General features: G+C 37.3%; 1 pseudogene across 1 annotated transcript; it reads left to right on the top strand.

Moving 5' to 3' along the window:
- The first annotated feature begins 9,728 nt into the window (after window positions 1-9,728).
- Window positions 9,729-10,615, top strand: LOC100426714 (secretory carrier-associated membrane protein 1-like; annotated as a pseudogene). The gene is made up of 2 exons (XR_013410709.1): window positions 9,729-9,901; window positions 10,172-10,615. The product of XR_013410709.1 is annotated as a secretory carrier-associated membrane protein 1-like (transcript).
- The last annotated feature ends 656 nt before the right edge of the window (window positions 10,616-11,271 follow it).

Raw genomic sequence — 11,271 nt, 5'->3', positions numbered from 1 at the left:
TAAAACTGGAAATCAACTCCAAAGGAACCTTCAAAACCATGTAAATACATGGAAATTAAATAACCTGCTCTTGAATGATCATTGCATCAACAATGAAATCAAGATGGAAATTTAAAAATTCTTCAAACTGAACATCAATAGTGACACAACCTATGTAAACCTCTGGGATACAGCAAAGGTGGTGCTAAGAGGAAAGTTGCTAGCCCTAAATTCCTGCATTAAAAAGTCTGAAAGGGCACAAATAGACAATCTAAGGTCACATCTCAAGGAACTAGAGAAACAAGAACCAACCAAACCCAAACCCACCAGAAAAAAAGAAATAATGAAGATCAGAGCAGAACTAAGTGAAATTGAAACAAACAACAAACAAACAAAATACAAAAGATAAATGAAACAAAAAGCTGATTCTTTGAAAACATAAAAAAATGATGGATCATTAGCAAGATTAATCAAGAAGAGAGAAAATCCAAATAAGCTCAATTAGAAACAAAAGGGAAGATATTAAAACTGAAGCCACAGACATACAAAAGATCATTCAAGGTTACCATGAACACCTATACATGCATATACTAGAAAACCTGGAAGAGATGAATAAATTCCTGAAAATTTACACCCCTTCTAGCTTAAATGAGGAAGAATTAGATACCCTGAACAGACCAATAACAAGCAGTGAGTTTGAAATGGTAATAAAAAATTTACCAACAAAAAAAGTCCAGGAATTCACAGCTGAATTCTATCAGACATTCAAAGAAGAATTTGTACCAATCTTATTGACACTATTCTGCAAGACAGAGAAAGGGAATCCTCCCCAGATCATTCTATGAAGCCAGTATTACCCTAATACCAAAACCAGGAAAGGACAAAACCAAAAAAGAAAACTACAGAAACAATATCCCTGATGAACATACATGCAAAAATTCTTTAAAAAATACTAGCTAACTGAATCCAGCAACATATCAAAAAGATAAACCACCGTGATCAAATGGGTTTTGTAACAGGGATGCAGGGATGGTTTAACATATGCAAGTCACTAAATGTGATACACCACATAAACAGAATTAAAAACAAAAATCATATGATCATCTCAATAAATACAGAAAAAGCATTTGACAAAATCCAGCATCTGTTTATGATTAAAAATTTCAGCAAAATTGGCATACAAGAGACATGTATCAATATAATAAAAGCCATCTATGACAAACCCACAGCCAACATAATACTGAATGGGGAAACACTGATAGCATTTCCTCTGAGAACTGGAACAAGACAAGGGTGCCCACTCTCACCACTTCTATTCAACATAGTACTGGAAGACCTACCCAGAGCAATTAGACAAGAGGAAGGAATAAAGGCATCCAAATCAGTAAAGAGGAAGTCAAACTGTCACTGTTTGCTGTTGATTTGATTGTATACCTAGAAAACCCTAAAGAATCATTCAAAAACCTGCTAGAATAAAAGAATTCAGCAAAGTTTCAGGATACCAAATTAATGTACACAAATCAGTAGCTCTCTTATACATCAACAGCAACAAAGCTGAGAATCAAATCAAGAACTCAGCTCCTTTTACAATAGCTGCAAACATAAAATAAATACTTAGGAATATGCCTAACCAAGGACGTGAAAGACCTATACAAGGAAAACTACAAAAAACTACTGAAAGAATCATAGAGGACACAACAAAATGGAAACTCATCCCATGCTCATGAATCAATATTGTGAAAATGGCCATACTGCCAAAAGTCATCTACAAATTCAGGCAATTCTCATGAAAATACCACCATCATTCATCACAGAACTAGAAAAAACAATCCTAAAATGTATATGGAACCAAAAAAGATCCCTCATAGCCAAAGCAAGACTAAGCAAAAAGAACATATCTGGAGGCATCACAGTACCTGATTTCAGACTCTACTATAAGGCCATAGCCACTATAACAGCATGGTACTGGTATAAAAAGAGGCCCATAGACCAATGGAACAGAATAGAGAACCCAGAAATAAAGCCAAATACTTACAGCCAACTGATCTTTGACAAAGCAAACAAAAACATAAAGTGGGGAAAGAACACCCTATTCAACCAATGGTGCTGGTATAATTGGCAAGCCCCATGTAGGAGAATGAAACTGGATCCTCATCTCTCACTTCATATAAAAATCAACTTAAGATGGATTAAGGACTTAAATCTAAGACCTGAAACTATAAAAATTCTAGAAGATGACATTGGAAAAACCCTTATAGAGATTGGCTTAGGCAAGGATTTTATGACCAAGAACCCAAAAGCAAATGAAATGAAAACAAGAATAAATAGATGGCACTAGCTGGGACTTAATTAAACTGAAGAGCTTTTGCATGGCAAAAGGAACAGTCAGCAGAATAAACAGACAACCCACAGAGTGGAAGAAATCTTCACAATCTATACATCCAACAAAAGATTAATATCCAGAATCTATAAGATTAATATCCAGAATCTATAAATCTATAATATCCAGAATCCAACAAATCAGCAAGAAAAAAACAATCCCTCAAAAAGTGGGTTAAGGACATGAATGGACAATTCTCAGAAGAAGATATACAAATGACCAACAAGCATATAAAAAATGCTCAACATCACTAATGATCAGGAAAATGCAAATTAAAACCACAATGCAATACCAACTTACTCCTACAAGAATAGCCATAATTCAAAAATAAAAAAATAATGGATGTTGGCATGGATGCATTGAAAAGGGAACATTTCTACACTGCTGGTGGGAATGTAAACCAGTACAACTGCTATGGAAAACAGTGTGAAGATTCCTTAAAGAACTATAAGTAGAACTACGATTTGATCCAGCAATCCCACTACTGGGTATCTCACAGAGGAAAAAGAGTCATTATGTGAAAGACACTTGTGCATGTATGTTTATAGCAGCACAATTTGCAATTGCAAAACTGTGGAACCAACCAAAATGCCCATCAATCAACAAGTGGATAAAGAAACTGTGATAAATACATATGATGGGCCAGGCGCGGTGGCTCAAGCCTGTAATCCCAGCACTTTGGGAGGCCGAGACGGGCGGATCACGAGGTCAGGAGATCGAGACCATCCTGGCTAACGCGGTGAAACCCCGTCTCTACTTAAAAAAATACAAAAAAAAAAAACTAGCCGGGCGAGGTGGTGGGCGCCGAGAAGCTGAGGCAGGAGAATGGCGCAAACCCGGGAGGCGGAGCTTGCAGTGAGCTGAGATCCGGCCACTGCACTCCAGCCTGGGCGACAGAGCGAGACTCCGTCTCAAAAAAAAAAAAAAAAAGAAAAAGAAAAAGTAAAAAGATAAATACATATGATGGAATTCTACTGAACCATAAAAATGAATGAATTAGTGGCATTCACAGCAACCTTGCTGGGATTGGAGACTATTATTCTAAGTGAAGTAACTCCAGGAATGGAAACCCAAACATTGTATGTTCCAAATACCCCCTGTTTCCCTAAAAACCTATTGAAATTAAAAATTTATTTAAAAAGCATACTGCTTTTACCTTTGAATTAAACAAAAGGAAAAAGAAAGGTATATAAGGTTTTAAAATGCACACAATGCAAGAACAAAGTGGGAGGACTGACACTACCCAACCTCAAAGCTTACTATGAAGCTAACGTAATCAAGACAGTTTAGTACTGGCTAAAGACTAGACAAATAAATCAATGGGAAAGAATAGAGAGTCCAGAAATAGGCACATATAAATATAGTCAACTAATCTTTGACAAAGGAGTAAAGGCAATACAATGGAGCATAGAGTAATTTTCAACAAATGGTGCTGAAACAATTGGACATCCACATGCAAAAAGAAAAAAAATGAACCTAGACACAGACCTTACACCCTTTACAAAAATTAACTCTAAATGTATCATAGACCTAAATGTAAAGTACAAAATTATAAAACTCTTAGAAGACAATATAGGAGATGATGACGTTGGGTATGGCAATAACTTTTTATATATTGTACTGAAGGCATAATTCATGAAATAAATGATTAATAAGTCAAACCTCATTAAAATTAAAAACGTCTGCTCCGCAAAAGACAACGTTAAGAGAATAAGAAGACAAGCAACAGACTGGGAGAAATATTTGCAAAAGACACATCTGATAAGACTGTTAACCAAAAAACACAAAGGACTCAAAAAATTCAACAATAAGAAATAAAAGAAACTACTCAATTAAAAATGGACCAAAGACCTTAACAGACACCTCACTAAAGAAAATATACAGATGCTAAATAGCATCTGAAAAGATGTTTTACATCCCATGTCACCAGGGAAATGCAAATTATAACAACAATAAAATACCACTACACACCTATTCAAATGTCAAAAATATAGAACACTGACCACAACAAAGGCTGGAGAGGATATGGATCAACAGGAGCTCTCCTTCACTGTTAGTGGGAATATAAAATGGTACAGCTACTTTGGAAAGCAATCTGTTGGTTTCTAACAAAATTAAGTATATGGTTGCTAGACAATCAATAATAACACTCCTTAGTGCTTATCCAAAGAAGTTGAAAACCTGCCGCCAGGAAAAAACTTGCACACAAATGTTTATTGAAGCTTTATTCATCATTGCCAAAACTTGGAAGCAATCAAGAGGTTTTTTAAAAGGTGAATGGGGCCGGGCGCGGTGGCTCAAGCCTGTAATCCCAGCACTTTGGGAGGCCGAGACGGGTGGATCACGAGGTCAGGAGTTCGAGACCATCCTGGCTAACACGGTGAAACCCCCGTCTCTACTAAAAAATACAAAAAAAAACTAGCCGGGCGAGGTGCCGAGCGACTGTAGTCCCGGCTACTCGGGAGGCTGAGGCAGGAGAATGGCGTGAACCCGGGAGGCGGAGCTTGCAGTGAGCTGAGATCCGGCCACTGCACTCCAGCCTGGGCGACAGAGCGAGACTCCGTCTCAAAAAATAAATAAATAAATAAAAATAAAAAGGTGAATGGATAAAAAGATGGTATATCTAGACAACAAAATATTATTCTGCACTAAAAGAAAACAAGTTATCAAGCCAAGACAGAGGAATCTTAGGCCGGGCACGGTGGCTCAGGCCTGTAATCCCAGCACTTTGGGAGGCAGAGGCAGGTGAATCACAAGGTCAGGAGATCGATACCATCCTGGCTAACATGGTGAAACACCATCTCTACTAAAAATACAAAAAAGTAGCCGGGCATAGTGGCAGGCGCCTGTAGTCCCAGCAACTCGGGAGGTTGAGGCAGGAGAATGGCGTGAACCCGGGAGGTGGAGCTTGCAGTGAGCCGAGATTGGGACGCTGCACTCCAGCCTGGGCGACAGAGCGAGACTCTGTCTCAAAATAAGTAAATAAATAAATGACAGAGGAATCTTAAAAGCAAATTACTAAGTGAAAAAAGTCAACGCGAAAACGGTATATATATTGTATGATTCCTACTACATGACATTCTGGAAAAGAGAAAATTCCAGAGACAATAAAGAGATCAGTGGTTGTTAGGGGATTGAGGAGGAGAAGGAGAGAATAGGCAGAGCACAGAGGATTTTTAGGAAAGTGCAACTATTCTGTATGATACTACAATGGTGGAAATACCATGATATATTTGCTCAAACCCACGGAATGTACAATACCAAGAGGGAACTCTAATGTCAGCTACACACTTTGGAAGATAATGATGTGTCAATGTAGGTTCACCAATTGTAACAAACATACCACTCTGATAGGGGATGTTGATGATGTGGGAGGTGATGCACATGTAGAGGACAGGGGGTATATGGGAAGTTTCTGTACCTACCACTCAATTTTCTGTGAGTCTAAAACTTCTCTAAAAACAGTCTATAAAAATGAATGGAATGTAATACCTTATTTGTAGATATGCAATGTTGTAGTAATCCTGTTTTTTTATTTTCTATGTTTCTAATGCTTTGACATGGTGGGGGCTTTGCTGACCCTGAAGAAACTGGCCCTCCCAAGGCTAGCTAGTTGCTAGAGACAGTAAAAGACTTTCCTGTGAGTGTACTGTTCATATGCAAACCAACCAATCCAGAGCCCAGACCACCCCACCACCACCTCCTTTATATGGCCCCCATAGGGCTCTTTCACTTAAGGCCACCATTCCCCTGCCCTAATCACCCCAGGGCCTACCAGACAACTGGAGACAACACCTATACCCTTGAGCCAGCTGAAATTATTCAAATTAGCCAATGTTAAGCCCATTTATCCTGCCTCACCTGTTTCTGCAGAACCCACAATAAAGACTTTGCCGGTGATTTCCCCTAGCTCTCTCTGACTCCTGACTGACCTTGGTGCTTCCCCTTGTGGCCCCTGCATGGTGAGGTATAGCCTTCCCCTTGGGGACTGTAATAAACTCTCTTTTCAATGGCAATTGGGTCCTGATCTGTTGGCCTCACCATACCCAAATAATAATAAAACCTACATTTTAAAATAACTATTTATAAACATAATATGTTAATGTATTTTTATAAAGCATTGGCAGGATTTACACTAAATCTGTCAAATGGCTGACCCCAGGAATGAGAAGGGTTATGAGATCTGGGAGTTGGGAGATCAGAGGGTCACAACTTTACATGTAGGAGTATGCTGTCATAAAAAAAAGGAGACTTGAAGCAAATGTAACAAAATGTTAAGAACTACTCATTCTGTGTGGTGGGACAGAAGTACTTACTACATGATTTTAAAATATTCATTTTTTAAAATAAAAGTTATTTTTAAAAGAGTAATGTTGCCTACAACATTCAAAAGATATGGTAAAGATAATACTAAAGAGCAAAGAATATTCAGGAGATCCATATACAAGTTAGGATGCAATTTTCAAAACAAGTTGAGGCAAGAAATGCAGAGAAGAGACACAATAGCAGGGGCTTTTAGGTAAGTAATAGTGTTCCAGACACTCCAATTTATTCACAACTTGTTCAACATCCCTTCTCTGCTGGGTTAGTGTATCAGTTATCTGTTACCACAGTAATGCCATATAACAACCATGGCAGAAAACACAAAATCTCCCTGGCATATAGCAATAAACTTTTGTTACTCGCAAGTGTTTAGGTTGACTAAGCATTTTGTTGATGGAAGCTGAGCTCATCAAGACTTACTTATGTGTCTATTGCTAGCTGTAGGGCAATTAAATAGTCAATCCTGGATGAACTTGCTCACAAGCCTATGCCATCTTGCTGTATTCCACATGGCTGCTCACCAGCAGGTTCATCTATCCTTATTCTCATGGCAAAGGGAGAGGAGCAAGAGGCAACAAGAAGAAACACACAAGGCCTCTAAAGACCTGGGCTCAGAACTGGCACACTGTTGGTTCCACACACGATCTATGCCAAGGCTAGTATAGACTCAGTGTCTTTGATGGAAGGAGTAAACAAATCAAGACCATTGCTACCATCAATCCACCTCAGTTAAACAAAAACTATCTTGGTGGATAATTTTTCCACTATACTTCGTTCACTGTGAGAATTAAGAAGTCGGACAGAGCAGAGATCAGCTCTACTTAGGGTTTTCTTGTTTGCTTTAAATAGATCCTTATGTGTTCCTGCTTGAGATCTTTCCCTGATACAGCAGCATCCTTATCAGTTGACCTAGACCTGCCTAGAGTATTGTAACCTAAGAAATGTAAGGCCCATTTTCTTCAGAAATGCAGTCTGAAAAAAGCTAATGTCTCTGATTATTTACCTAAGAGAGGACAGAATTATATGCTGGGAAGATTAAAATCAGTGACAGGCCACCTTCCGGTCATGATGTTAATTATGTTCTAGCCAGAATACCTGTAAAGCCTTCTCAAAGGAAATCTTGAAAAACAGAGTGAAGAAATAACACATATGACTATATTCCCCCTTTTGGGAAGTCACAATACACCTTAGTTTTATGCACTGTTGGTTGCCAGACCAATACCCATTCCCTCTTCCTCTCTTAACTAACAGATCCTTGATTTTGCTTTAGGGCAGCAATGCATCAATTAAAAATACTCCTTATTCCAGACTCACTTACAGCTAGGGATAGCTGCATGACCTATTATTTCCTGGCAGTGAGACATAAGCACAAGGTAACTAAGTGGACAACTGAGAAAAATATATTTCTTTCCAGAAATAAAGGGACATATTTCCTGTTTTCCACCTTCTGCCCCCGAGTCTTTCCTGTGTTTCCTGCCTAGAAGTGCAGCAGCCACTGTGTGAGCATGAGAAAGAAAACCCCACGCTCTTCCAGGGAGGCTGCAGGAGAATTCAGAAAGGAGACTGCACACTGGAGGCATCCTGGAACTGACGTTCCACTCTGGATGCCTGTGTCTGCATTTATTTTTCTACGTAAGAAAAATAAACTCCTACTTGTTTATATCTGTGCAATCAGATTTCTGTCACATGCAGCCAAATGCAAATCTAAATAATTTGTGAGTTCTAAGAATTTCTGCACTGAGAGAAAAACCTTCCTAGCTAGACTTAGTCATTCCACAACATATGTATATTGTACACCATAAATATACACCATTTTATCTATCAATTTAAAAATAATATTAATAAAATAATAAAGATGTGAAAGACCTAAATAAATAAGAAGCAAAAAAGCTCAGTCCTTCCCAAACTTATTTGCACACAAGCACTTTTTTTAAAAGTAATTTATTTTTACCTCCTATAATATATGAACAATGCTTCACAGAATATCTGGTTGGAAAATTCCATTTTCTTTTGTATTATGTAACCTTTACCTTGAATGGCCTGTTTCCTGGTTAAAGTACTGCATTAATGAAATGAATTTGTAAAACAGATCTTCATATGGACAAATCATCTTGTAACACCAGCTATCTCAGAATAGACATCATTTGCTTATCCATGATTCTGTTCATCAAAAAATATTTATTGGTCACCTAATAGGTTCCAAACTCTGCTAGGTCCTGGGGATAGAAAGATAACTTAATCCAGTTCTCAAATCTTTGTTAGCTTAAGGTTAGTGTGACAAAATAATTATTTATAACGTAATGTATCTAAAATTCTATGTTACCACAATTTAAGGACATTCCAAGCATCCGGGGCACACCATCATGATTCTCCTGATTCATGAATATTAACCTAATGCTGTCAGGTTCATGGGGAAAATACTCAGGAAGGATTTGAGCCAACTATCCAACATTTACATATTTTTAAAAATTATTTTTATTGAGACATAATTGATGTACATATTTTCAGGGTACATGTGATAATCTGATACATACATATAATCAAATCAGGGTAATTAGGATATCCATCACATTAAATGTTTAACTTTTCTTTATGCTAGAAACATTCAAATTATTCTCTTCTAGCTATTTTGAAATGTTTAACAGACTAATGTTAACTATAGTCACCCTACTGATCTATCAAACACCAGGTCTTATTTCTTTTATCTATTAGTAACTGTATAATTGTACCCAATTAATAATCTCTCTTTATTCCCTCCTTTCCCACCCTTCCTGACCTCTGGAAATCTATCTAACTTCATGAGCTCCACCTTTTTAGCTCACACATGTGAGTGGGAACATCCTATATTTGTCTTTCTGTGCTTGGTGTATTTCATTTAACATAATGTCCTTCACTTCCATTCATGTTGCTACAAATAACAGGATTTTATTCTTTTTATGGCTGGATAATATTGTGTATTTGCCACATTTTACTTATTCATTTATCCATTGATGGGCACTTAGATTTATTCTATATTTTGGGTATTGTAAATAGTGCTGTAGTAAACATGGGGGTGCAGACATCTCTTGGACATATTGATTTCCTTTCTTTTGAACCAGATCTCAACAATCCCTTCAGACCTCCACGAGGCAGTGTGAGGATGCCTAACGTACCCAATATACAACCAGCAATAATGAAACAACAGAGAAACATCCAGTTTATACACTGATTGCAAAAAAAAAAAAAAAAAAAAAAAAAAAAAAAAAAAAAAAAACATGTGTTGGCCCAAGCTGAACTTCTTAAACACCAAGAAGAAGTAGAAAGAAAAGATGCATAATTCGATCATCGGGAATGAGAAATGCAAAACCTCACTCAACATGGTAGAAAAAATAATTGGCCACTTCTTCTCAGCAATTTTCCTATAGAACCTTGTTTCTATCAGGATTTTTCTGTGACATTCCTATAGAATTCCAAAAGACAGTAAAGCTTATATACTACTTCTGGATGTTCCATGCTGTAACACTGTTTCTAAATATCTTCAGATGCTTGTCTTGGTTTTGTGTTGATTTCATAAGAGTGGTTGATTTTGGATTGAGTATCCCGTGGTTCTTGCTTTTTACTCCTTGTTCATTTGTCTGTTGGTACAGACCACTTTATGGAGCTTTCAGGAGTGATAGTTCATTCAGATTCTTTGTATTCTTCTTCGTCTATATTTGTTAGTTTGCTGTACATGCATTCCAGGCTGTAGGATTTCATAACTGGGGCAATTGTGGTTGAATTTCAACCCTTACTGGTCTCAACCAAACTATTCCTGTTGGAATCAGGATGATAATCATAGCAGCACTTTTCGCAGCATCAGCAGCCATCTCACTAGTTATGTTTTTAAAAGATGATGGCCTCCAGCTGCATCTATGTTGCTACAAAGGACATAATTTCATTTTGGCGGCTGTGTAATATTCCATGGTGTATACATACCACATTTTCTTTACCCAGTCTACCATTGATGGACATTTAGGTTGATTCCATGACTTTGCTATTGTGAATAGTGCTGCAAGAAACATACAAGTACAGGTGTCTTTTTCAAAAAAGAGGTACTAATTAACATTCCCACTAATGGTGTACAAGGGTTCCCCTTTCTCTACATTCTCACCAGCATCTGTTATTCTCTGTCTTTTTTGTAAAAGCCATTCTAACTGGAGTGAGATGATATCTCATTGTGGTTTTGATTTGCAGTTCTCTGATAATTAGTGGTGGTGACCATTTCTTCATATATCTGTTAGCCATTTGTATGTCTTCTTTGAGAAATGTCTGTTCAGATCTTTTGCCCATTTTTTAATCAATTATTTAGTTTTTTACTACTGAGTTGTTTGAGTTCCTTATATATTCTGGTTATTAATTCTTTGTCAGATGGATAGTTTGTAAATATTTTCTCTCATTCTGTAGGTTGTCTATGCAATTTTTGATTGTTTTCTTTGTTGTGCAGAAGCTTTTGAGCTTTATGTAATCCCATTTATCTAGTTTTGATTTTATTTCCTGTGCTTTTGAGGCTTACTCAAAATATCTTTGCCCAGATCAATGTACTGGAGGATTTCTCCAGTGTTTTGTTCTAG

Source organism: Macaca mulatta, chromosome 1, assembly GCF_049350105.2.
Source record: "Macaca mulatta isolate MMU2019108-1 chromosome 1, T2T-MMU8v2.0, whole genome shotgun sequence".
Classification (NCBI taxonomy): Eukaryota; Metazoa; Chordata; class Mammalia; order Primates; family Cercopithecidae; genus Macaca; species Macaca mulatta.
The sequence above is the reverse complement of the archived record's forward strand: the minus strand, read 5'-3'. Positions and strand labels throughout refer to the sequence as shown.